This window comes from Oncorhynchus keta, chromosome 21 (assembly GCF_023373465.1).
Source record: "Oncorhynchus keta strain PuntledgeMale-10-30-2019 chromosome 21, Oket_V2, whole genome shotgun sequence".
NCBI lineage: Eukaryota > Metazoa > Chordata > Actinopteri > Salmoniformes > Salmonidae > Oncorhynchus > Oncorhynchus keta.
In genome coordinates, this window is record NC_068441.1 from 26,473,525 (window position 1) to 26,497,402 (window position 23,878).

The 23,878-nt window shown below is 41.4% G+C and overlaps 1 protein-coding gene and 1 pseudogene across 4 annotated transcripts in view; both read left to right on the plus strand.

The window, feature by feature from the left end:
- LOC118372676 (disco-interacting protein 2 homolog B-A-like) overlaps positions 1-5,615 on the plus strand; it is an 88,896-nt pseudogene extending 83,281 nt beyond the window's left edge.
- Positions 5,616-7,488: 1,873 nt separating this feature from the next.
- LOC118372677 (cyclic AMP-dependent transcription factor ATF-1-like) overlaps positions 7,489-23,878 on the plus strand; it is a 33,177-nt gene continuing 16,787 nt past the window's right edge. For 2 of the 4 annotated variants that reach the window (XM_035758626.2, XM_035758627.2), the window contains exon 1: positions 7,528-7,627. The gene's annotated coding sequence lies outside the window, so the exon portion shown is untranslated. Of the gene's footprint in view, positions 7,628-23,878 lie in introns of all 4 variants that reach the window. The other 2 variants (XM_035758629.2, XM_035758628.2) reach the window with 2 other exon arrangements.

The following is a 23,878-nucleotide window of genomic DNA, read 5'->3' on the forward strand; positions in this document are numbered from 1 at the left end:
CCCCAATACAGTGCGGTATTCACATGGACCAACCTACTGGTGGTGGTGGCTGAACTGAGTGGCTCAGAGCAGGATGCCCTGGACTTGGTGCCCCTGGTCACCAATGTGGTGCTGGAGGAGCACCACCTCATCGTGGGCGTGGTGGTCATCGTGGACCCGGGGGTCATACCCATCAACTCCAGGGGGGAGAAACAACGCATGCACCTCCGGGACTCCTTCCTGGCTGACCAACTGGACCCCATCTATGTGGCCTATAATATGTGAAGGGCCAGGGGGATAAGCTGGTTATTGTATGATGGAAGAGATTCTGGCTGGTGGAAGAAAGTGGTTTGGACCAACCTACTCCACAGACAGACTATGCATATTGTACCACAAGGTTAGCTGACCTTGACAGTACTGACCCTTGGGGAAATCACAGCTCTTTTTGCACGATGTTCAGATCTTAGGTATTTTGCATTCCAGGTCTGTTGGATTTGAAGGGGGCACTCTGTTGTGTTTTGAGACGTACACTGTGTTTGAAAAAATGAAAAGAAAAAAATATATATATATTCACACCCGGACAGAGTGAGTGTGTCTACACCAAACACAGCTTTTCAACTGGAACTGGATGGGAAGACTCTAATCTCGCCACACCCCCTACAACCCTCCTGCCAAATCAAACACCTCAACAGCCGGACCGGCCCTCTATTTGCACAGAGTGTCGGGAGTATTAAGGTGCTGAAGTCAATCTTAACTCTCCTCACTCCTCCACAATCCAATCATCTGTGGGGTATTGTGAGGGGCCAAGGGATGAGGACTTCCTGTCTCTGACATCATTTTCTGTGGTTGAGTGATGTGTACAAAATGCATCCATTATAACTGTTTCTCCTCCCAAAGCTTTCCAGGTCTTACCCAGTCCTTGTTTTCTTTTTATCTTTAACGTATTCTAAATTGCCATATTTGTACTGTATTCACGCACACATTCACAGAAACTCACACCGGTGCTTGCTTCACCCTGTAGTGGCCTCTTACCCGTGCATTTTGAGGTAGGGGGTTATGAAGGATGTGTGAAGGTATGTTAGAACACTAATGAACATATTAGCTAGGCCAATCATCAGCTGTTGATTTAATTTATTCTGTCAGTCATCATGTACAGTACTTACATCACAGGTTTATTGCTTGAAGTTTTACAAAGGCAAAAAATGAAATGGAACACATTCTCACCTTTCTTGAATTACGTTTACTTCCTGCCTTATAAAACTTCGCCCATACAACTTTTGTTTTTCTCCATTGCTGTTCTTCCAGTTCATAACTGTTTGTGTTATTGGGGTGAGAATCCTGATTGATATCCAAAGGGATGTTTTGAGTAGAAGCTAGAGGCCATTTACTGTACTGTACCCATCAAGACCTCTGTAGTTTCGATATACTGTACAGATATTATTTTTAAAAATGTGTGCATAAATGTGGAAAAAAAACTCAACTCATCCCTCTCACGTGATGGTTATCTGGATAGCTGTGAGCAGATGGTAGCAAAATAATATTGTACATAAGAATTTAACACTAATCTTGCACTTTCTCCAAAAATGTTATTTTTTCATGATCCAATTACGCACATTCCTCGTGTTCAAGGAGAATATTAATTGTGAGGAATACTTTGAGGAATCAGAGTTCACTAGGAATTAGCAGAAAGGAACTAGCTAATAGGGTCAGGAGTTTCCCCAGGTCAGGTCCCAACCGGCTCGAAGGACCATGAAAACAACGCCACCATGAATAAGGTTGTCAGGGATTTGTACGGTCAGGGATAACTACTGCCCCCAACCAGAGATTGCTTTGATGTTATGAGCTTGGGGAGAATGATTAAACCAATATAAAATTACTGTTGTTTTGTGTAAAAGTAAAATAAGCTCTTATTTTTTTTCTATGAACCACTGATAAATGGGATTAGATGCAGGGCACTTTTCACTGACTGTCCTAGGCTGAGTGATTTAAGAATGTGAGCGAGAGAATATGGCAATGCAACATTTTGCATATAAAAAGGTTGCCAATTAGCATAAAAGGACTAATATTTAATGCAATCAAACATTGGCCACTGTCATAGTGGCCAGGTTTGAAAATGGAGTCCTATTCAACTTTAAATCACTAGAACCTGTTTTTCCCCCTGTAAACTTAAAATTGCTTTTGTAAACGTCAATATTTTATTAGCATTTAAAGATAGGCACCGTCCTGTGGATGAAATAGGAGGACAACAGCCACAAGTTTAGCGTTTGTTATGTTCTCCTTCCCACACACAATTTGTAGCACTCTGGAAAAAGCTCTCATTTACTCTAATCTTTAGAAGTTTTCACATTTATTACTATATTGTATGCTCCTTTCTGTTATGTGCTCCTCAGAAAATGATGTTTTATTCTTGCAGTGGTATAGGAGTCCATGGTGAACTATTAATTTTCATTGTCTAACATGTAAATAGTATTTTTATTTATATATATAACCGTTCAAAAGTTTTTGGTCGCTTAGCAATGTCCTTGTTTTTGAAAGAAAAGCTCATTTTTTGTCCATTTAAAATAACATAAAATTGATCAGAAATACAGTGTTTAACATTGTTAATGTTGTAAATGACTAATGTAGCTGGAAACGGCAGGTTTTTAATGGAATATCTACATAGGCATACATAGGCCCATTATCAGCCACCATCACTTCTGTGTTCCAATGGCACGTTGTGTTGGCTGATTGATCATCAGAAAACCCTTTTTCAATTATGTTAGCACAGCTGAAAACTGTTGTTCTAATTAAAGAAGCAACCAAACTGTCCTTCTTTAGACTAGTTGAGTATCTGGAGCATCAGCATTTGTGGGTTCGATTACAGGCTCAAAATGGCCTGAATCTCGTCAGTCTATTCTTGTTCTGAGAAATTAATAATATATATGCCATTTAGCAGACGCTTTTATCCAAAGCGACTTACAGTCATGTGTGCATACATTCTACGTATGGGTGGTCCCGGGAATCAAACCCACTACCCTGGCGTTACAAGCGCCATGCTCTACCAACTGAGCTACAGAAGGACCACAAGGCTATTCCATGTGAGAAATTGCCAAGAAACTGAATATCTCATACAACGCTGTGTACTACTCCCTTCACAGAACAGTGCAAACTAGCTCTAACCAGAATAGAAAGAGGAGTGGGAGGCCCTGGTGCACAACTGAGCAAAAGGACAAGTACATTAGTGTCTAGTCCGCAACTGGCAGCTTCATTATATAGTACCCGCAAAACACCAGTCTCAACGTCAGTGAAGAGGAGACTTCGGGATGCTGGCCTTCTAGGCAGAGTTGCAAAGAAAAAGCCATATCTCAGACTGGCCAATAAAAATAAAATATTAAGATGGGCAAAATAACAAACACTGGAAAGAGGAAGATTGGGGAAAAAAAGTGTTATGGACAGACTAATTTAAGTTTGAGGTGTTCGGATCACAAAGAAGAACATTTGTGAGATGCAGAAAAAATGAAAAGATGCTGGAGGATTGCTTGACACCATCTGTCAAGCATGGTAGAGACAATGTGATAGTCTGGGGGTGCTTTGTTGGTGGTAAAGTGGGAGATTTGTCTTCTTGCTTTATGCCAGCAGCATACCACCCTGCATACCACTGCTGGCTTGCTTGTGAAGCTAAGCAGGGTTGGTCCTGGTCAGTTCTTGGATGGGAGACCAGATGCTGCTGTAAGTGGTGTTGGAGGGCCAATAGGAGGCACTCTTTCCTCTGGTCTAAAATAAATATCCCAATGCCCCAGGGCAGTGATTGGGGACACTGCCCTGTGTAGGGTGCCATCTTTTGGATGGGATGTTCAACGGGTGTCCTGACTCTGAGCTCATTAAAGATCCCATGGCACTTATTGTAAGAGTAGGGGCGTTAACCCTGGTGTCTTGGCTAAATTCCCAACCTGGCCCTCAAACCATCACAGTTACCTGATAATCCTCAGTATACAATTGGCTCATTAATCCCCCTCCTCTCCCCTGTAACTATTCCCCAGGTTGTTGCTGCAAATGAGAATGTGTTCTCTGTCAATTTACCTGGTAAAATAACAGATAAATAAAAAAAATGTAAAGGGGATCTTGAAAAAGGAAGGCTATCACTCCATTTTGCAACGCCATGCCATACCCTGTGAATGGCGCTTAATTGGAGCCAATTTCCTCCTACAACAGGACAATGACCCAAAGCACAGCTCCAAACTATGCAATAACTATTTAGGGAAGAAGCAGTCAGCTGGTATTTTGTCAATAATGGAGTGGCCAACACAGTCACCGGATCTCAACCCTATTGAGTTGTTGTGGGAGCAGCTTGACCGTATGGTATGTAAAAAGTGCCCATCAAACCAATCCAACTTGTGGGAGGTGCTTCAGTGAGCATGGGGTGAAATCTCTTCAGATTACCTCAACAAATTGACAACTAGAATGCCAAAGGTCTGCTAGGCTGTAATTGCTGCAAATTGAGGATTCTTTGACAAAAGCAAAGTTTGAAGGACACAATTATTTCATTTAAAAATCAATATTTATCATCTTGACTATAATTTCCAATTCATTTTGCAACTCATTTCATGTATGTTTTCATGGAAAACAAGGACATTTCTAAGTGACCCCAAACTTTTGAACGGTAGTGTATATATATCTTAAATATGTGAGAAGTGTGAATGGGGTTTGTCTATATTTAACATTGTCATGTTTAACAACACTGCTTAAAAGCTTGAAAAGAAGATGCATTTTATTTTGTCATAATGTATGAATGTGAAGATTGAACTAATTGCAGTACTGCACTGTACCAGAGATGTGTGAGTTAAACAATTGTCCCCCTTGTGCTGTTCAATTACAATGTTTAGAGAGATGAGATGGTTGCCATATGATTTGAACCTATCCATGCAGAAAAACAAAACCAGTGACAAGTTATAGTGCCATATCCTGCCTTTAAATGTACGTTAAAAGTTCAACGTTGAATGTCTGCATGACTCGGAGAACAAGCAACATTAGGCATCAGATTCAAGCGAAGTTAGGCATCAGATTTTTGGTAGACATTTGAAAAAACAATAGTTGGCTACTCTGACAACAGGGAAGGAAGGCCTAGGTGGTCCCCCCGGTGCAGTCTGTGAATAATACTCCCCATGTTTTGGATGTTTTTCCCAGGACTTGCTTGTTATTACTGCTAAGACTGCAAACATTAAGAAGAGTAAAAGGGGAGTTACTCAGTGCTGCAATCCATCTATGACAGGAGGTCAATAAGGGCTTCCTCTTCTCTCTGCTCCTGCTCTCTCCAAAATAGTTTAACACTATGCAATCAATGGCCGTGCAGTTTAACCCCAATTCTTACACAGGCTGGGGGAAATGTATTTTGTAATAAATATACAAAGAACGAGGTCTTAAGTTTGACTAGTGATATTGTACATATAGCACTACACACATCTCTTTATTCGAGTTAAATCAATATTTTGTGTATGCACTCCTGGTATGCTGTGTATATACATTTGGTTAATAATAGTTTTTAAAAATGTCAATTAAAAACAGGTATGTGATGGGGATGATCCAATTGTGATTTTGTTGTGGTCTGGGGTAATTTAGCTCATGATATATTTTAGAAATAAAGACTTGCTGATATTGTATTATATTACCCTTTCCCCATTATTTTCACTCGTTTAGATTTGGCAGCAAATAATTATTTCTAGTGAATGTTTGGTTCATTGTTCAAGGACATTACTCATGGTTATGGGTGGGTGACCAGATTTGTTAAAGGTTCTGTCTAACATTTTGTTGATAATTTCAACTATTGAAATAATATTATACCCATTGGGTTTTGAAGAATACAACTAAGAAATACCTCAAATAGCTTAGTACTACTCTTACCTTATCATAACCAGTGTTTGACTTTGACTGAAATAGGTACCTGCACTCATTTTTGTATTTGGGTGCTGGAATTGCATTATTTTTCAGCAGATTTTCTATTAGAAGTTCCGGAACTCATATATATATATACATACACACACACACAGAAGTATGTGGACGCCCCTTCAAATTAATGGATTCGGCTACTTCAGCCACACTCGTTGCTGACAAATGTATGCCATGCACAATGCCATGCAATCTCCATAGACAAACATTGCCAGTAGAGTGGCCTTCACTGAAGAGCACAGGGACCTTCAACATGGCACCGTCATAGGAATATAAGGCCACCTTTCCAACAAGTCATCCGCCAATCAAATCTGGGTTTGGCGGATGACAGGAGAACGCTACCTGCTACCAAGCATAGTGCCAACTGTAAAGTTTGGTGGAGGAGGAATATGGGGTTTTTATTCATAGTTATTTTTGCCCATGCTGCAAATGGCTATATCAGTCCACTAATAATAAATGCCCAGTGCCCTCAATTATCTTTAATGATTTTTCAGGGTGTGCTGGAGCACCCCTACATCCGTTTGGCTCCTAGAGTAAACGGTAAACTGTTTGTTGCAAAACGTTTTGCAATAGAATCCGACTAATGAATACACCCCTGGCTAGGTAGCCCTTGGGAGAATCTCAATTGCATACTCGTGTCCTCTCTCCTTGCCTCCTCCTCAAAATCCATTGGATGAGAAAGCCAGAGGTCCTGCCCCTTTGACCTTCTCTTCCAATGGGTTTTGAGAATGAGATGAGCGAGGACACGAGGAGTATGCAATTCAGATTCTCCCCTTGTTTCATTACACTTTAATCATTTTTAATTTCATACACAAAACACTAGTCATACAGGAGGTATACAAACAAACATATGCCAGGGGGTACAAATAATTACAGGTTATGGAAAGGCCTTAAAAGACAGACCTATTGACTGTTTTTACAGCTTTCTTATTCAAAAAATATAGAATTATCTTAATTTACTGCTCAAACTCCTTACAGAAAACAAGTGTTTTTTATTAGTGAATTTACATTTATGAATATACAATTTTTCCATTAAAATAGTTTTTCGTTAACCTTATTATAGTTAAGGACACCGAGCAGCACATTCTCCCACAATAAACAAGTCATCAAAAATATTATCAATTTTAAATCTACAAATATCTTGCTATCATTTCTTTGCATGTAGACAATGTCAAAATAAATGCAAAACTGTTTCTGGACGCTCATCAAAAAGTACAGTTAGTGTTAATGTCTTTTTTGAGTTTCTTCAGGTAACGATTCGTAGGGTAATATTTATGGTTTGACCTTTCACTACACTTTGAAAATACATTTTTTAACAAGATCAGCTTTAAAACCATAGCTTTCTGATTAATTCATCTCATGAGATAGTTGTTTGCATCATCTCGTATTGCTTCTTTAATTGTTTTTGCGTTAAAATAATCTTTATTTCATATTCAATGGGCTATATTGTAAACAGAGGATTAACGTCAGTACATTACATCACGTATATATTTGACACTTTCCATGCTCTGGCACGACTGTTTCCACCAATCACAGCACCCAAAGGAAACAATAACGTCATATGTGTATCCTGGGGCCTCCTTCCTTTCAAAAAAAATAAAACGATAAAAAAATGGTGTCGCACCGCCCTTTTATTTAGCAATTAGCCAGCAACTACCCCCCGTGATTTTATACTAGCTTTTGAGATAATCGACGCCGTTGCTGAGGCCCACGAAGGATTTGAAAGGTAATGCAGCTTCTCAATGACTTGACCGCCTGCATATATATTAGCTATGTACTCAGCTTTAAATTGAGCAATGGTTTGCTTTGTTGCTAATAATTTAATGGCTGCTCCCTTTCCGTCTCCTCGTCGTTGTCGAAGGGAAGGTGGCGGTATTGCTGACGTCTATTGACGCGGGTACTTGCGTGCCAGTGACTCGGTATTACACAAATTCGCTCATTGTCCAAAAGCAAATACAATGCGAGTCAGCTAGCTACAAGGCATATGAGAACTGGAGAAATGTTAATATAATCTGGTTTATTCACCAACGGCAATGTTTAGCAAGCCAACTAACGTTACGCAGTTTGCTGACTGACACGTTACCCGGCCTAATTTGACAAATTGGCTAACTAGCAAACGTTAATGTTAGCTAGCGAACGTATTCAAATTAGAGGATACTGTCTAACTTGTCCTTAGCCAACGCTGCAGTTAGCTAGTTCCGGTAACGTTACCTAGTTAGCAATGTTAAGCTACTTATCTAACATTTCCACACTTAGTCTTTAGGTTTCGTGCTGTCAGCAACTTAGCTAGCTAGTTAGTAACGTTAATGAATTTCAAATCAAAGTGTATTAGTCACATGCGCCGAATACAACCGGTGTAACCGTTACAATGAAACGCTTACTTGCTAGGCCCTAACCAACAATGCAGTTAAAATAAAAAAACGAATACGGAAAGTAAGTAAAGCAGTAAAATAGCGAGACTATATACAGGAGTGTACCGGTTAGTGATGCACCGATATTACATTTTTGACCAATAGAGAAACTATATTAATATTTTTGACTTAAGCATTCTAGTATAGTTAACACACACACGGACGCAGCAGTCTCAGGCAGTGCAAGATGCGCCACTACAGTCCATGATTCGAATCCAGGCTGTATCACATTTGTCAGTGATTGGGAGTCCCATTGGGCTGTGCACAATTGGCCCAGCGTCATCCGGGTTTGGCCGTCATTGTAAATAAGAATTTGTTCTTAACCGACTTGCCTCCTTAAATAAAGGTTACACACACATTGACCAAAAATGTATTTTGTTGGCATTTAAAACATAATCCAACCTCATTTATTTCACTTACTTGCTGTGCTGTTTCATTGTTAATTTTTTCAGTCGTTTCATTGTCAACCCGAATTTCTATGAATGCCGTTTGGGTCTTTGTGTGTCAAAAAACATACATGTCAAATAACACTTTAATGTGTTTATTTTTATTTTTTTATTTCACCTTTATTTAACCAGGTAGGCTAGTTGAGAACAAGTTCTCATTTGCAACTGCGACCTGGCCAAGATAAAGCATAGCAGTGTGAACAGACAACACAGAGTTACACATGGAGTAAACAATTAGCAAGTCAATAACACAGTAGAAAAAAATGGGCAGTCTATATACAATGTGTGCAAAAGGCATGAGGAGGTAGGCGAATAATACAATTTTGCAGATTAACACTGGAGTGATAAATGATCAGATGGGCATGTACAGGTAGAGATATTGGTGTGCAAAAGAGCAGAAAAGTAAATAAATAAAAACAGTATGGGAATGAGGTAGGTGAAAAAGGGTGAGCTATTTACCTATAGACTATGTACAGCTGCAGCGATCGGTTAGCTGATGTTTGAAGTTGGTGAGGGAGATAAGTCTCCAACTTCAGCGATTTTGCAATTCGTTCCAGTCACAGGCAGCAGAGTACTGGAACGAAAGGCGGCCAAATGAGGTGTTGGCTTTAGGGATGATCAGTGAGATACACCTGCTGGAGCGCGTGCTACGGATGGGTGTTGCCATCGTGACCAGTGAACTGAGATAAGGCGGAGCTTTACCTAGCATGGACTTGTAGATGACCTGGAGCCAGTGGGTCTGGCGACGAATATGTAGTGAGGGCCAGCCGACTAGAGCATACAAGTCGCAGTGGTGGGTGGTATAAGGTGCTTTAGTGACAAAACGGATGGCACTGTGATAGACTGCATCCAGTTTGCTGAGTAGAGTGTTGGAAGCCATTTTGTAGATGACATCGCCGAAGTCGAGGATCGGTAGGATAGTCAGTTTTACTAGGGTAAGCTTGGCAGCGTGAGTGAAGGAGGCTTTGTTGCAGAATAGAAAGCAGACTCTGGATTTGATTTTTGATTGGAGATGTTTGATGTGAGTCTGGAAGGAGAGTTTGCAGTCTAGCCAGACACCTAGGTACTTATAGATGTCCACATATTCAAGGTTGGAACCATCCAGGGTGGTGATGCTAGTCGGGCATGCGGGTGCAGGCAGCGATCGGTTGAAAAGCATGCATTTGGTTTTACTCGCGTTTAAGAGCAGTTGGAGGCCACGGAAGGAGTGCTGTATGGCATTGAAGCTCGTTTGGAGGTTTGATAGCACAGTGTCCAATGACGGGCCGAAAGTATATAGAATGGTGTCGTCTGCGTAGAGGTGGATCAGGGAATCGCCCGCAGCAAGAGCAACATCATTGATATATACAGAGAAAAGAGTCGGCCCGAGAATTGAACCCTGTGGCACCCCCATAGAGACTGCCAGAGGACCGGACAGCATGCCCTCTGATTTGACACACTGAACTCTGTCTGCAAAGTAATTGGTGAACCAGGCAAGGCAGTCATCCGAAAAACCGAGGCTGTTGAGTCTGCCGATAAGAATTTGGTGATTGACAGAGTCGAAATCCTTGGCGAGGTCGATGAAGACGGCTGCACAGTACTGTCTTTTATCGATGGCGGTTATGATATCATTTAGTACCTTGAGTGTGGCTGAGGTGCACCCGTGACCGGCTCGAAACCAGATTGCACAGCGGAGAAGGTACGGTGGGATTCGAGATGGTCAGTGACCTGTTTGTTGACTTGGCTTTCAAGACCTTAGATAGGCAGGGCAGGATGGATATAGGTCTATAGCAGTTTGGGTCCAGGGTGTCTCCCCCTTTGAAGAGGGGGATGACTGCGGCAGCTTTCAATCCTTGGGGATCTCAGACGATATGAAAGAGAGGTTGAACAGGCTGGTAATAGGGGTTGCGACAATGGCGGCAGATAGTTTCAGAAGTAGCGGGTCCAGATTGTCAAGCCCAGCTGATTTGTACGGGTCCAGGTTTTGCAGCTCTTTCAGAACATCTGCTATCTGGATTTGGGTAAAGGAGAACCTGGAGAGGCTTGGGTGAGGAACTACGGGGGCGGAGCTGTTGGCCGAGGTTGGAGTAGCCAGGCGGAAGGCATGACCAGCCGTTGAGAAGTGCTTATTGAAGTTTTCGATAATCATGGATTTATCGGTGGAGACAGTGTTTCCTAGCCTCAGTGCAGTGGGCAGCTGGGAGGAGGTGCTCTTGTTCTCCATGGACTTCAGTGTCCCAGAACTTTTTGGAGTTGGAGCTACAGGATGCAAACTTCTGCCTGAAGAAGCTGGCCTTAGTTTTCCTGACTGACTGCGTGTATTGGTTGATGACTTCCCTGAACAGTTGCATATCACGGGGGTTATTCGATGCTATTGCAGTCCGCCACAGGATGTTTTTGTGCTGGTCGAGGGCAGTCAGGTCTGGAGTGAACCAAGGGCTGTATCTGTTCTTGGTTCTGCATTTTTTGAACGGAGCATGCTTATCCAAAATGGTGAGGAAGTTACTTTTAAAGAATGACCAGGCATCCTCAACTGACGGGATGAGGTCAATGTCCTTCCAGGATACACGGGCCAGGTCGATTAGAAAGGCCTGCTCACAGAAGTGTTTTAGGGAGCGTTTGACAGTGATGAGGGGTGGTCGTTTGACTGCGGCTCCGTGGCGGATACAGGCGATGAGGCAGTGATCGCTGAGATACTGGATGAAGACAGCGGAGGTATATTTGGAGGGCCAGTTGGTCAGGATGACGTCTATGACAGTGATGAGGGGTGGTCGTTTGACTGCGGCTCCGTGGCGGATACAGGCGATGAGGCAGTGATCGCTGAGATCCTGGATGAAGACAGCGGAGGTATATTTGGAGGGCCAGTTGGTCAGGATGACGTCTATGAGGGTGCCCTTGTTTACAGAGTTAGGGTTGTACCTGGTGGGTTCCTTGATGATTTGCGTGAGATTGAGGGCATCTAGCTTAGATTGTAGGACTGCCGGGGTGTTAAGCATATCCCAGTTTAGGTCACCTAACAGAACAAACTCTGAAGCTAGATGGGGGGTGATCAATTCACAAATGGTGTCCAGGGCACAGCTGGGAGCTGACGGGGGTCGGTAGCAGGCGGCAACAGTGAGAGACTTGTTTCTGGAGAGAGTAATTTTCAAAATTAGTAGTTCAAACTGTTTGGGTATGGACCTGGAAAGTATGACATTACTTTGCAGGCTATCTCTGCAGTAGACTGCGACTCCGCCCCCTTTGGCAGTTCTATCTTGACGGAAGATGTTATAGTTGGGTATGGAAATCTCTGAATTTTTGGTGGCCTTCCTGAGCCAGGATTCAGACACGGCAAGGACATCAGGGTTAGCAGAGTGTGCTAAAGCAGTGAGTAAAACAAACCTAGGGAGGAGGCTTCTGATGTTGACATGCATAAAACCAATACTTTTTCGATCACAGAAGTCAACAAATGAGGGTACCTGGGGACATGCAGGGCCTGGGTTTACCTCCACATCACCCGCGGAACAGAGAAGGAGTAGTATGAGGGTGCGGCTAAAGGCTATCAAAAGTTCGCCTAGAGCGTTGGGGGCAGAGGATAAGAGGAGCAGGTTTCTGGGCATGGTAGAATATATTCAGGGCATAATGCGCAGACAGGGGTATGGTGGGTTGCGGGTACAGCGGAGGTAAGCCCAGGCACTGGGTGATGATGAGAGAGGTTGTATCTCTGGACATGCTGGTTGTAATGGGTGAGGTCACCGCATGTGTGGGGGGTGGGACAAAGGAGGTAACAGGGGTATGCAGAGTGGATCTAGGGGCTCCATTGTGAACTAAAACAATGATAACTGTCATTGTGTCATATAAGAAGTGTCATATAAGCTTGTTGACCAATCAGGACCAGAATATGACTGCACGTCACATAATTTAACGTGTTAATGATTTTTTTTTAAACATAGTTATTACTAGAGGTCGACCGATTAATCGGAATGGCCGATTAATTAGGGCCGATTTCAAGTTTTCATAACAATCGGAAATCTGTATTTTTGGACACCGATTTGGACGATTTAAATTTTTTTTTTTTTAAATTAACTTTTTTTTACACATTTATTTAACTAGGCAAGTCTTTTAAGAACACATTCTTATTTTCAATGACAGCCTCAAAACGGTGGGTTAACTGCCTTGTTCAGGGGCAGAAAACAGATTTGTACCTTGTCAGCTCAGGGGTTCAATCTTGCAACCTTACAATTAACTAGTCCAACGCTCTAAACACATGCCTCTCATTGCACTCCACGAGGAGCCTGCCTGCTACGCGAATGCAGCAAGAAGCCAGGGTAAGTTGCTAGCTAGCATTAAACTTATCTTCTAAAAAACAATCAATCATAATCACTAGTTAACTACACATGGTTGATGATATTACTAGTTTATCTAGGGTGTCCTGCGTTGCATATACAGTGGGGCAAAAAGTATGTAGTCAGCCACCAATTGTGCAAGTTCTCCCACTTAAAAAGATGAGGCCTGTAATTTTCATCATAGGTACACTTCAACTATGACAGACAAAATCAGAAGAAAAACAATCCAGAAAATCACATTGTAGGATTTTTAATGAATTTATTTGCAAATTATGGTGGAAAATAAGTATTTGGTCAATAACAAAAAATTCTCAATACTTTGTTATATACCCTTTGTTGGCAATGACAGAGGTCAAACGTTTTCTGTAAGTCTTCACAAGGTTCACACACTGTTGCTGGTATTTTGGCCCATTCCTCCATGCAGATCTCCTCTAGAGCAGTGATGTTTTGGGGCTGTTGCTGGGCAACACTGACTTTCAACTCCCTCCAAATATTTTCTATGGGGTTGAGATCTGGAGACTGGCTTGGCCACTCCAGGACCCTGAAATGCTTCTTACGAAGCCACTCCTTTGTTGCCCAGGCGGTGTGTTTGGGATCATTGTCATGCTGAAAGACCCAGCCACGTTTCACCTTCAAACTACACAAGAACTCACTACTATAATGGTTCAGAAGACAAAATTGCTAAACTCATGTTTACATCTCAATAAAATAAAACTGCTCCTCAAAAAAAAATTACTGATGGAAAAAGCTCCTGGTGGTATCTGATTTTAAGTGCCAAGGCATCATACTTGATTCCAACCTTTCTTTTAAAAAGCAAATAAAAAAGGAAATCAAATAACCAAATTCAACCTAGCTAATTTCCCAAAACATATGAAATTGTTTTGACTATTGCGGTAACACTATAATTAAAATCTATGATACTCCCCCACTTAACATACTAGTTTACAAGTTTGGCCCAAGCTTGCTTTTCAACATTCATACCCATTCAGTCTTCTGCCAACAGGCTCCCATACTACTCAACCAGCAATCAACTTTAATGACCTGACATTGTTCCACATAAAGGAAAACATACTATAATGTTAGACTACATGAACTTTCCTGCTCAAATTAACTGGTGTTACTTAAACAATCAAACCAAGAATCAATAACCATCAGAATCCATTCACACAATGTTTTACAATTTAAACTTTCAGATCTCCCTTTCTTACAGCCAAATAAAACCCAATCAACATCTCGCAATCATAATTGTACTGCCAGAAGTACAGAAAAAGAGTACCTGAACAACGGTCAAAACAATTAGAGTAAGGTTATTGTATATTCAAACTAATAACACAAATGTACGTTATTCTACAACAATCTACCTGCCTCCAGCAACTTACCCTGACAATTAGTAGCCAACATGGCAACTAACTCTTTCATACTTTTAGCTCAACTTATCCTATTCCTTTTTTCCCATTGGGCAAAAAACACACGCAGTGCCAAAATTATAACATGCGTCTGTCAATCTATAAGAATGAAAATCATTTTGGTAATCACTTTCTATCGCCATCATCTCTCCGCTATTATTCAGAATTTCTTTAATTTAGGTAACTGTCTTCTCTATCGATACAGTAATTTAAATACGACTCAATTCTCAATACATTATTCCAGCAGATAATTTAGTGAACAGACATAGTCTTGCATCAGAATTCGCTTCGTTATTATTTTAAGTTGAATTAGTCTATCAATTTAACCTAAACAATCTATTGTAAACATTCAATTTATCCCTTCTATCAATTTGAACCAAACAAGCTATTAAAAAATTCAATTTATATATCTTATACAAACATTAGCGACCATAACTTTCCAGGCAAAACATACAAATCGATTATTTACAATCAAACTCAGAATTCAGATAGCGCATTGACTGGGAACGGAACCCCGGCCTCCTGCGTGGCAGGCGAGAATTCTACCATTGAACCACCATTGCTATGCAAAAAGCTAAGATTCTCCGCAAATAAACCCACTTTACAAGTAAAATCAAGACACGTCACTATCGGCAATTCCCAGAAAAATAACAGCCCAAACGTTACTCCAGCTATGATTCTCAAATTCCAAATGAATAGATTAGCAATCAAAGAATAAAGTCGACAGTTGATGACTAGGAAACAGATATTGCACCTTTTAATAAAAGTAGATTGTTTACTTATGCAACGTATTTCAATTACTTTACTACATCACATTAATCACGCAATGATAATTAGTTTGATGGAAAACCTTAGGCTTTGTTATGACAAATTACATCGAGATTCCCTCTTAATTCTCTAACTTTATTCAGTTTATTCAATAAATCCCGCAACTTCTCATACTGGGAAGAAAAAATATAACATGTTCAGACCTTGAGGGCAGTTTAATTTCAAATGTTTCACCCAGACGGAGATAATCCTATATGCGTTTTATAGTTACATCGTTAGGGTAAGATAACCAAAAGTGGACACACTAATCAGTTTCTAGAGCTCAATTTCCCAGATTTTGTAGACTATTTTAAGAGTTCTTAAAACCTCATCTTTATCAAATTATCCATTTAAAATACCAACTCAAAATCTACGAATGGGTGTTTTAAATTGTATCTAATTATTCTTCTCGGCATTACTTTATCAAATCTCTAGTAATTGATTATACACACATACAATTTATCATAATTTCAAATAATTCACAGAATCCATATAAAACTTAAGAAATCTTAGGTACTCACACAGAACTTTAAGGATCACCCACACAGGATTGGTCAGATGTTCACACAGAACTGGTCAGACGTCCACACAGAACATAAAAAGGTTCCCCACACAGAGTCAACCTACCCCGCTCACACAGAACGGTCCAACAACTATTACCTAGTGATCCCATAACAAAATACTCGCAGAGTAACCCAGGGCATACCTGGCTAGCACATTTAAAATTGGAATTGGAATTTACCACCTCTGAGGGTCACTTAAGACAATCACAGACGCACAGAATAAGGTCCTTCTTCCAATAGGGCTTCACGAAGTGCCGTGTTTCGTCTAGAATACACAGTCCCCTGGCCCTCACCCCACAGACCGCACCAATCCCCACTGTGATCAATTCAGTGTCAGGACGGCTCTTGGTCACTCGCAACCGGACAGTGGCAGAGTATCTTTTGAGTCCACCAACCCTCAGATTACTCTCCCCTGACTCGGCCCTGCTTACGGCACCAAGGTGCCTTCCTGACAAAGGAATTCACGCTCAGAGTATACGTAACAGGCATATTTATAAAAAAAATTAAAAAAAACTTGACTTCAAATCTGTGTGTGGTTCGCTCACCTTTTTCTTTAAAAAAAAAGCTCAGTTCGAGATGTGGTATCCACTCGGCTCGCTTCCTCTCAGATCAAAGGTTGGTCCATCTGCTTCGTTCCCGAAGTGTGGTTTCCCTAAGAACCCAAGTTTGGGGGATCCCTCGTTCACGATTTTATTTACCTAGATCGTCAGGAACGGTCACCGAGTGAAGATTCACATCCCCTCCTCGTCGCCAAATGTCGTGGAAATTTCCTGTATTTACCAAATCATGAGAGCAAACCACACACAAGTCAGTGTTATCATAAAGTTGATCTTTAATTATATGAGCTCCATCACAACCCTGTGACTCTGATCAATTCAGTGTCTATAAATGAATTCTCTGAGAGTCCTTACACATTGCAACTGAGATCCTTTATAGCAAAGACCCACATAGCCAGACAGCATTGGCTATAAATTATCGTTCAGCTTTGTCTCCTAAACTATGTTCTTATCTCGCTCTCAGGACCATAAAACAAAACCTATCAACGGGCATATATCAAATACACCTCCTTGACAAGATCACAGAGACACAGTGACTGGCACACAGACATTGTGTAGCCAAGAGATAATTGGTTTAAAAGATATGTTTACATATGAAGACAATCTTGACCCCTCCCCTCTCTGCGGCCCAAGTAACTGACCCCATGTCAGAGAACAGATAACCGGCCAACAGTATTATCCAAAAATAGACATTCTGATGAGAAGTAACTCACAAGCATATCATGAAAATAAAACATCTGTTACCCAACTAATTCTGATTATTCCCCGACACCGGTGAAAAACTTCCCCACAGCATGATGCTGCCACCACCATGCTTCACCGTAGAGATGGTGCCAGGTTCTCCAGACGTGAACTCCATTCCACATCAAGTAACTATGCAAGCAGTAAAATTAGATTTTAAAAAACACTTATGGAACAGCTGGGACTGTGAAGCAACACTAACATTGGCACACACACTATACGTTGTCATGACGTTGGCCTCTTTGGGTATAGCAATCCCACCCCCCTCTCCCTGCCTCCCCCTTTCCTCCTTCAACTAGGTTGCTGTGGTTAGAGAGATGTCGTAAATTCCTGAGAATCTCCTCATGGACACACAGTAGAGAGAGAGAGTAGACTTTCATGTAGAACAAAGGAAATCCTTCCACCTCACAGAACTTGAGGTATGAACAAATTTAATGTTCCGGAGAAAGTATAAAAGATCGGTGAAGAATCCAGCTACGAACTGGTCTGTTTGTCACAACTTGGGAAGCTCATGGGAGACGGTGTGGCCACATTACCATAACGCTGTTTATATAACCTCATATGAGGCTTACATCCAATTGTTGTATACAATGAATGTGTGAGTATGATACTATTTGTATAATATGATTGTGGACTGTTTAATGAAGAAAAATACAACTCCCTTTTGATTTGAACTAAATCAGATGACCGACCCCGAGCCCAGTTAGGGTCAGACATCCTGGGACAGCCCTTTTCTGCCATTCCAAACAAAAAACTTTGAGAAATTATCACCAGACCATGTTTCTCTCAATCACAGGAGTACAAAGGTTGTAGACCATTGCTGAATCTTTTAACCATACCACGTGGTTAAACTCTTAGACTATCGATACAGACAGAATGAGAACAAGTCTTTGATATTAATTACTAGTCTGCAGCTAGGAATTCGGTATCATTGAACTCGAAAAACGACAACTGCCGAAACATCCATTCTATAACAAATGTCACTCTGAACAATCCCCTCTAACCACAACCGAGAGAGAGAAAGATGGACAATTCTACAAAAGACACAATCTTCACCAGCGATCAAGACGACACACTGAGCGTAAATATATCTATTGATTGCAATTGTTCTCGAATGAGTGAGTGTTCATGTGCAAAGGATTAGCATTTCAATTGTTATAGTTATCACTTTGTAGTGACTTTAGTCGACCCCCTTAGTCGAAATCGTGCAAAATGATCAGTTTCTCTTTAGATTTGTCGCCCATTCATTGTCAGTTAGAGACACAGTAGGACCCAAAGCATAATCAGTGCTCTAACTCCCCCTAGTCTGGAGCAATGAAGTGGTGACGCAGGGTACTGTACTAAACCACACATTACCTTTAAATCCCGCAGCATAATCGCACAACTTTTAGTGGAGAGACCACTGTAGATACTGTGAATCCAGGTGTACATATATATATATATATATATATTTATTGATCTAGACAGTTAGCCAAAACTCTGGTAGGCTATTTTTCATCCTACAGCTTGTTCTCATTTATTTGTATCATGTCTCTCTTGTCGCTCTGCAGCTGACATGTGGGCAATCTGTGTGGAACATCTAATCAAACAAATGTCACATGCTTTATAAAACAGGCATATACTAACAGTGAAATGCTTACTTACGGCTCTTCCCGTTAATGCAGAGAAATAATCTAAAGAGAACACAAGGAAAAAATAGACAATAATTAAGGGAGTTTAATAGGCACATGCACATGGTTGCAGATTCAATTATAGGGTGCAGTGAAATTCTCCAATGTAGGACAAAGTGAAACAAAACAAATAGAAATTGTGTGTTTTTAAATAAATTATATACAGGGTACTGAATTGATTTGCAGGGGTATGCGGTAATTGAGGTAGATGTGCACATATGTGACTAGGCAACAGGATATAAAATAAGCACTAGCAGCAGTGTATGTGATGAGTCAAATGAGTTAGTCCAGGTAGCTATTTGGTTAACTATTTAGCAGTCATATGGCTTTAGGGTAGAAGCTGTTCATGTTCCTGTTGGTTCCAAAATTGTTGCATCAGTATTGCGTGCCGTTCTGGATGGCAGGAAGCTCTGCCCCAGTGATGTACTGGGCCGTATGCACTACCCTCTGTAGCGTCTTGCATTCAAATGCCAAGCAGTTGCCATACCAAGTGATGATGCAACTAGTCAAGATGCTCTCAGTGGTGCAGCTGTAGTGCTTTTTGAGGATCTGAGGGCCCATGCAAAATCTTATAAGCCTCCTGAGGACAAATGCGTTGTCATGCCTTATGTGGACCATGTTAATTCCTTGGTGATGTGGACACTTGAAGCTCTCAACCCGCTCCACTACAGCCCCGTCGATGCGGATGGGGGTGTGCTCCGCACTCTGTTTCCTGTAGTCCATGATCAATCAAATGTATTTATAATGCCCTTTTTACTTCAGCCGATGTCGAAGTGCTATACAGAAACCCAGCCATAAACCCTGAACAGCAAGCAATGCAGATGTAGAAGCATGGTGGCTAGGAAAAACTCCCTTGTGCCTTTGTCTTGCTAACGTTAAGGGAAAGGTTGTTGCCCTGGCACCACACTGCCAGGTCATTGACCTCCTCCCTATAGGCTCTCATCGTCTGTGATCAGGCTTACCAATGTCATGTCGTCAGAAAACTTTCATGGTTTTGGAGTTGTGCATGGCCACACAGTCGTGGGTGAACAGTACAGGAGGGGACTAAGCACGTACCCATGAGGGTCAGCATGGCGGATGTGTTGTTACCTACCCTCACCACCAGGGGCGGCCTGTCAGAAAGTCCAGGATATAGTTGCAGAGGGAGGTGTTCAGTCCCAGGGTCCTTAGCTTAGTGATGAGCTTGAAGGGCACTATGGTGTTGAACGCTGAGCTGTAGTCAATGAACAGCATTCTCACATACTGTAGGCGTTCCTGTTATCCAGGTGGGAGGTGGAGTGCAATAGAGATTGCGTCATCTTAGGACTGGGCGGTATACCTTTTTAATTTACTATATACCGGTATTGATGCAGGAACCGGTTTGGGTTTTTACCTTACCTTCTATAACAGTATTTCAATGTTTATTTTGTTAACTGTGATATGTAACTCCGGCGCATGTAATGTCCTTTTTTTATAGTTTACTCCGATGGCTACTTGAGTTGTATTTTTCCCTCTCCTCCTGCTGCTTCCCACACCAAGCCCTGCCCCCTGTCACTCAAGGAGAGAGCACGTTCTTTGTTCATTCTGGAGTCTGCATGGTCAGATGCAGAAAGATGGTGACATCGATGCTGCTTTCTACAAGCCATCTACAATTACACTTAGTTTGTGTTTCTTACTGTCTGCAAACTATTGTCCGTTTATTTTTTTAGCTAGTTTTAGCTCAAATAAATTGTTAGCCGCTAATGCTGATCACTAGTTAGTACATTTGGTAAGTTATAGCAAATTAAGTCAGAGCAAACTTAGCTAGCCAATACAGCCTTGTACCTGTGCTTGTGTAGGCTTAGATAAGCATGTTTGTGCAACGGTATCTTCCAAATCAGAGAGGAATAGGCAAAGCATGAATGTGTTAGCTAGCTAGCATACAAGAGGTAAGAAAACAACATGTTATGTAACATCTAATTAGGGTCCCCTGGAAACCCTGACCAACACTTTGGTTCCTAAACTGTCAATAATTCCTCCCTGACTTATTCATTCGTGGTCATGTCAAATGTATTTAAACTGCTACCCACTATTTTCCAACTATAGAATTGGATTTATAATTATATTTCCATGATTCTAACATTTCACCACTTAACTAGTCCTATATTTTTTGCCCATACTATGCATCTGTGGGGCACCAGTGTGGTAATGATAAAAGTGCAGAAATTGATAAATTTGTATAAATATTTTTTGTTGTTGGATTGAGCTGTATAAAACAAATGGAGAAAGCCCTATTTGAAATCACTTGTGTTCCACCCTATGGTCATGAACTACTTAAGCATATTTATACATTTTTTATTATTAAAAAAACATAGCGTACTGTAAAAACATTTGTAGAATGTGATAGGATATTTTTGGCCATATTGCCCAGCCCTATGTCATCTATGGATCTGTTGGGGAGGTATTCCAATTGGAATATGTCCAGGTTGTCTGGAATGATGGTGTTGATGTGAGTTATGACCAGCTTTTCAAAGCATTTCATGGCTACAGATGGGAGTGCTACGGGGCTAGTCATTTAGACAGGTTACCTTGGCGTTGTTGGGCACAGGGACTATGGTGGTCTACTTGAAACATGTATGTATTACAGAGAGGGTCAGGGAGAAGTTGAAAATGTCAGTGAAGACACTTGCCAGCTGATCAGCGCATGCTCTGAGTATGTGTCCTGGTAATCCATCTGGCCTTTCGGCCGCATCGTCCTCTCATGCATGGTTCAGTGTTGTGTGCTTCGAAGCGAGCATAGAAGACATTTACAGTGCCTTGCGAAGGTATTCGGCCCCCTTGAACTTTGCGACCTTTTGCCACATTTGGCTTCAAACAAAGATATAAAACTATTTTTTTGTGAAGAATCAACAACAAGTGGGACACAATCATGAAGTGGAACGACATTTATTGGATATTTCAAACTTTAACAAATCAAAAACTGAAAAACTGGGCGTGCAAAATTATTCAGCCCCTTTACTTTCAGTGCAGCAAACTCTCTCCAGAAGTTCAGTGAGGATCTCTGAATGATCCAATGTTGACCTAAATGACTAATGATGATAAATACAATCCACCTGTGTGTAATCAAGTCTCTGTATAAATGCACCTGCACTGTGATAGCCACAGAGGTCCGTTAAAAGCGCAGAGAGCATCATGAAGAACAAGGAACACACCAGGCAGGTCCGAGATACTGTTGTGAAGAAGTTTAAAGCCGGATTTGGATACAAAAAGATTTCCCAAACTTTAAACATCCCAAGGAGCACTGTGCAAGCGATAATATTGAAATGGAAGGAGTATCAGACCACTGCAAATCTACCAAGACCTGGCCGTCCCTCTAAACTTTCAGCTCATACAAGGAGAAGACTGATCAGAGGTGCAGCCAAGAGGCCCATGATCACTCTGGATGAACTGCAGAGATCTACAGCTGAGGTGGGAGACTCTGTCCATAGGACAACAATCAGTCGTATATTGCACAAATCTGGCCTTTATGGGAGAGTGGCAAGAAAGCCATTTCTTAAAGATCTCCATAAAAAGTGTCATTTAAAGTTTGCCACAAGCCACCTGGGAGACACACCAAACATGTGGAAGGTGCTCTGGTCAGATGAAACCAAAATTGAACTTTTTGGCAACAATGCAAAACGTTACATTTGGCGTAAAAGCAACACAGCTCATCACCCTGAACACACCATCCCCACTGTCAAACATGGTGGTGGCAGCATCATGGTTTGGGCCTGCTTTTCTTCAGCAGGGACAGGGAAGATGGTTAAAATTGATGGGAAGATGGATGGAGCCAAATACAGGACCATTCTGGAAGAAAACCTGCTGGAGTCTGCAAAAGACCTGAGACTGGGACAGAGATTTGTCTTCCAACAAGACAATGACCCAAAACAAAATCTACAATGGAATGGTTCAAAAATAAACATATCCAGGTGTTAGAATGGCCAAGTCAAAGTCCAGACCTGAATCCAATCGAGAATCTGTGGAAAGAACTGAAAACTGCTGTTCAAATGCTCTCCATCCAACCTCACTGAGCTCGAGCTGTTATGCAAGGAGGAATGGGGAAAAATTTCAGTCTCTATGTGCAAAACTGATAGAGACATACCCCAAGCGACTTACAGCTGTAATCGCAGCAAAAGGTGGCCCTACAAAGTATTAACTTAAGGGGGCTGAATAATTTTGCACACCCAATTTCAGGTTGATTTGTTAAAAAAGTTTGAAATACCCAATAAATGTCATTCCACTTCAAATCAAATCAAATTTTATTTGTCACATACACATGGTTAGCAGATGTTAAATGCGAGTTTAGCGAAATGCTTGTGCTTCTAGTTCCGACAATGCAGTGATAACCAACAAGTAATCTAACTAACAATTCCAAAACTACTGTCTTATACACAGTGTAAGGGGATAAAGAATATGTACATAAGGATATATGAATGAGTGATGGTACAGAGCAGCATACAGTAGATGGTATCGAGTACAGTATATACATATGAGATGAGTGTGTAGACAAAGTAAACAAAGTGGCATAGTTAGTGGCTAGTGATACATGTGTTACATAAGGATGCAGTCGATGATGTAGAGTACAGTATATACATATGCATATGAGATGAATAATGTAGGGTAAGTAACATTATATAAGGTAGCATTGTTTAAAGTGGCTAGTGATATATTTACATAATTCCCATCAATTCCCATTATTAAAATGGCTGGAGTTGGGTCAGTGTCAATGACAGTGTGTTGGCAGCAGCCACTCAATGTTAGTGGTGGCTGTTTAACAGTCTGATGGCCTTGAGATAGAAGCTGTTTTTCAGTCTCTCGGTCCCAGCTTTGATGCACCTGTACTGACCTCGCCTTCTGGATGATAGCGGGGTGAACAGGCAGTGGTTCGGGTGGTTGATGTCCTTGATGATCTTTATGGCCTTCCTGTAACAACGGGTGGTGTAGGTGTCCTGGAGGGCAGGTAGTTTGCCCCCGGTGATGCGTTGTGCAGTCCTCACTACCCTCTGGAGAGCCTTACGGTTGAGGGCGGAGCAGTTGCCGTACCAGGCGGTGATACAGCCCGCCAGGATGCTCTC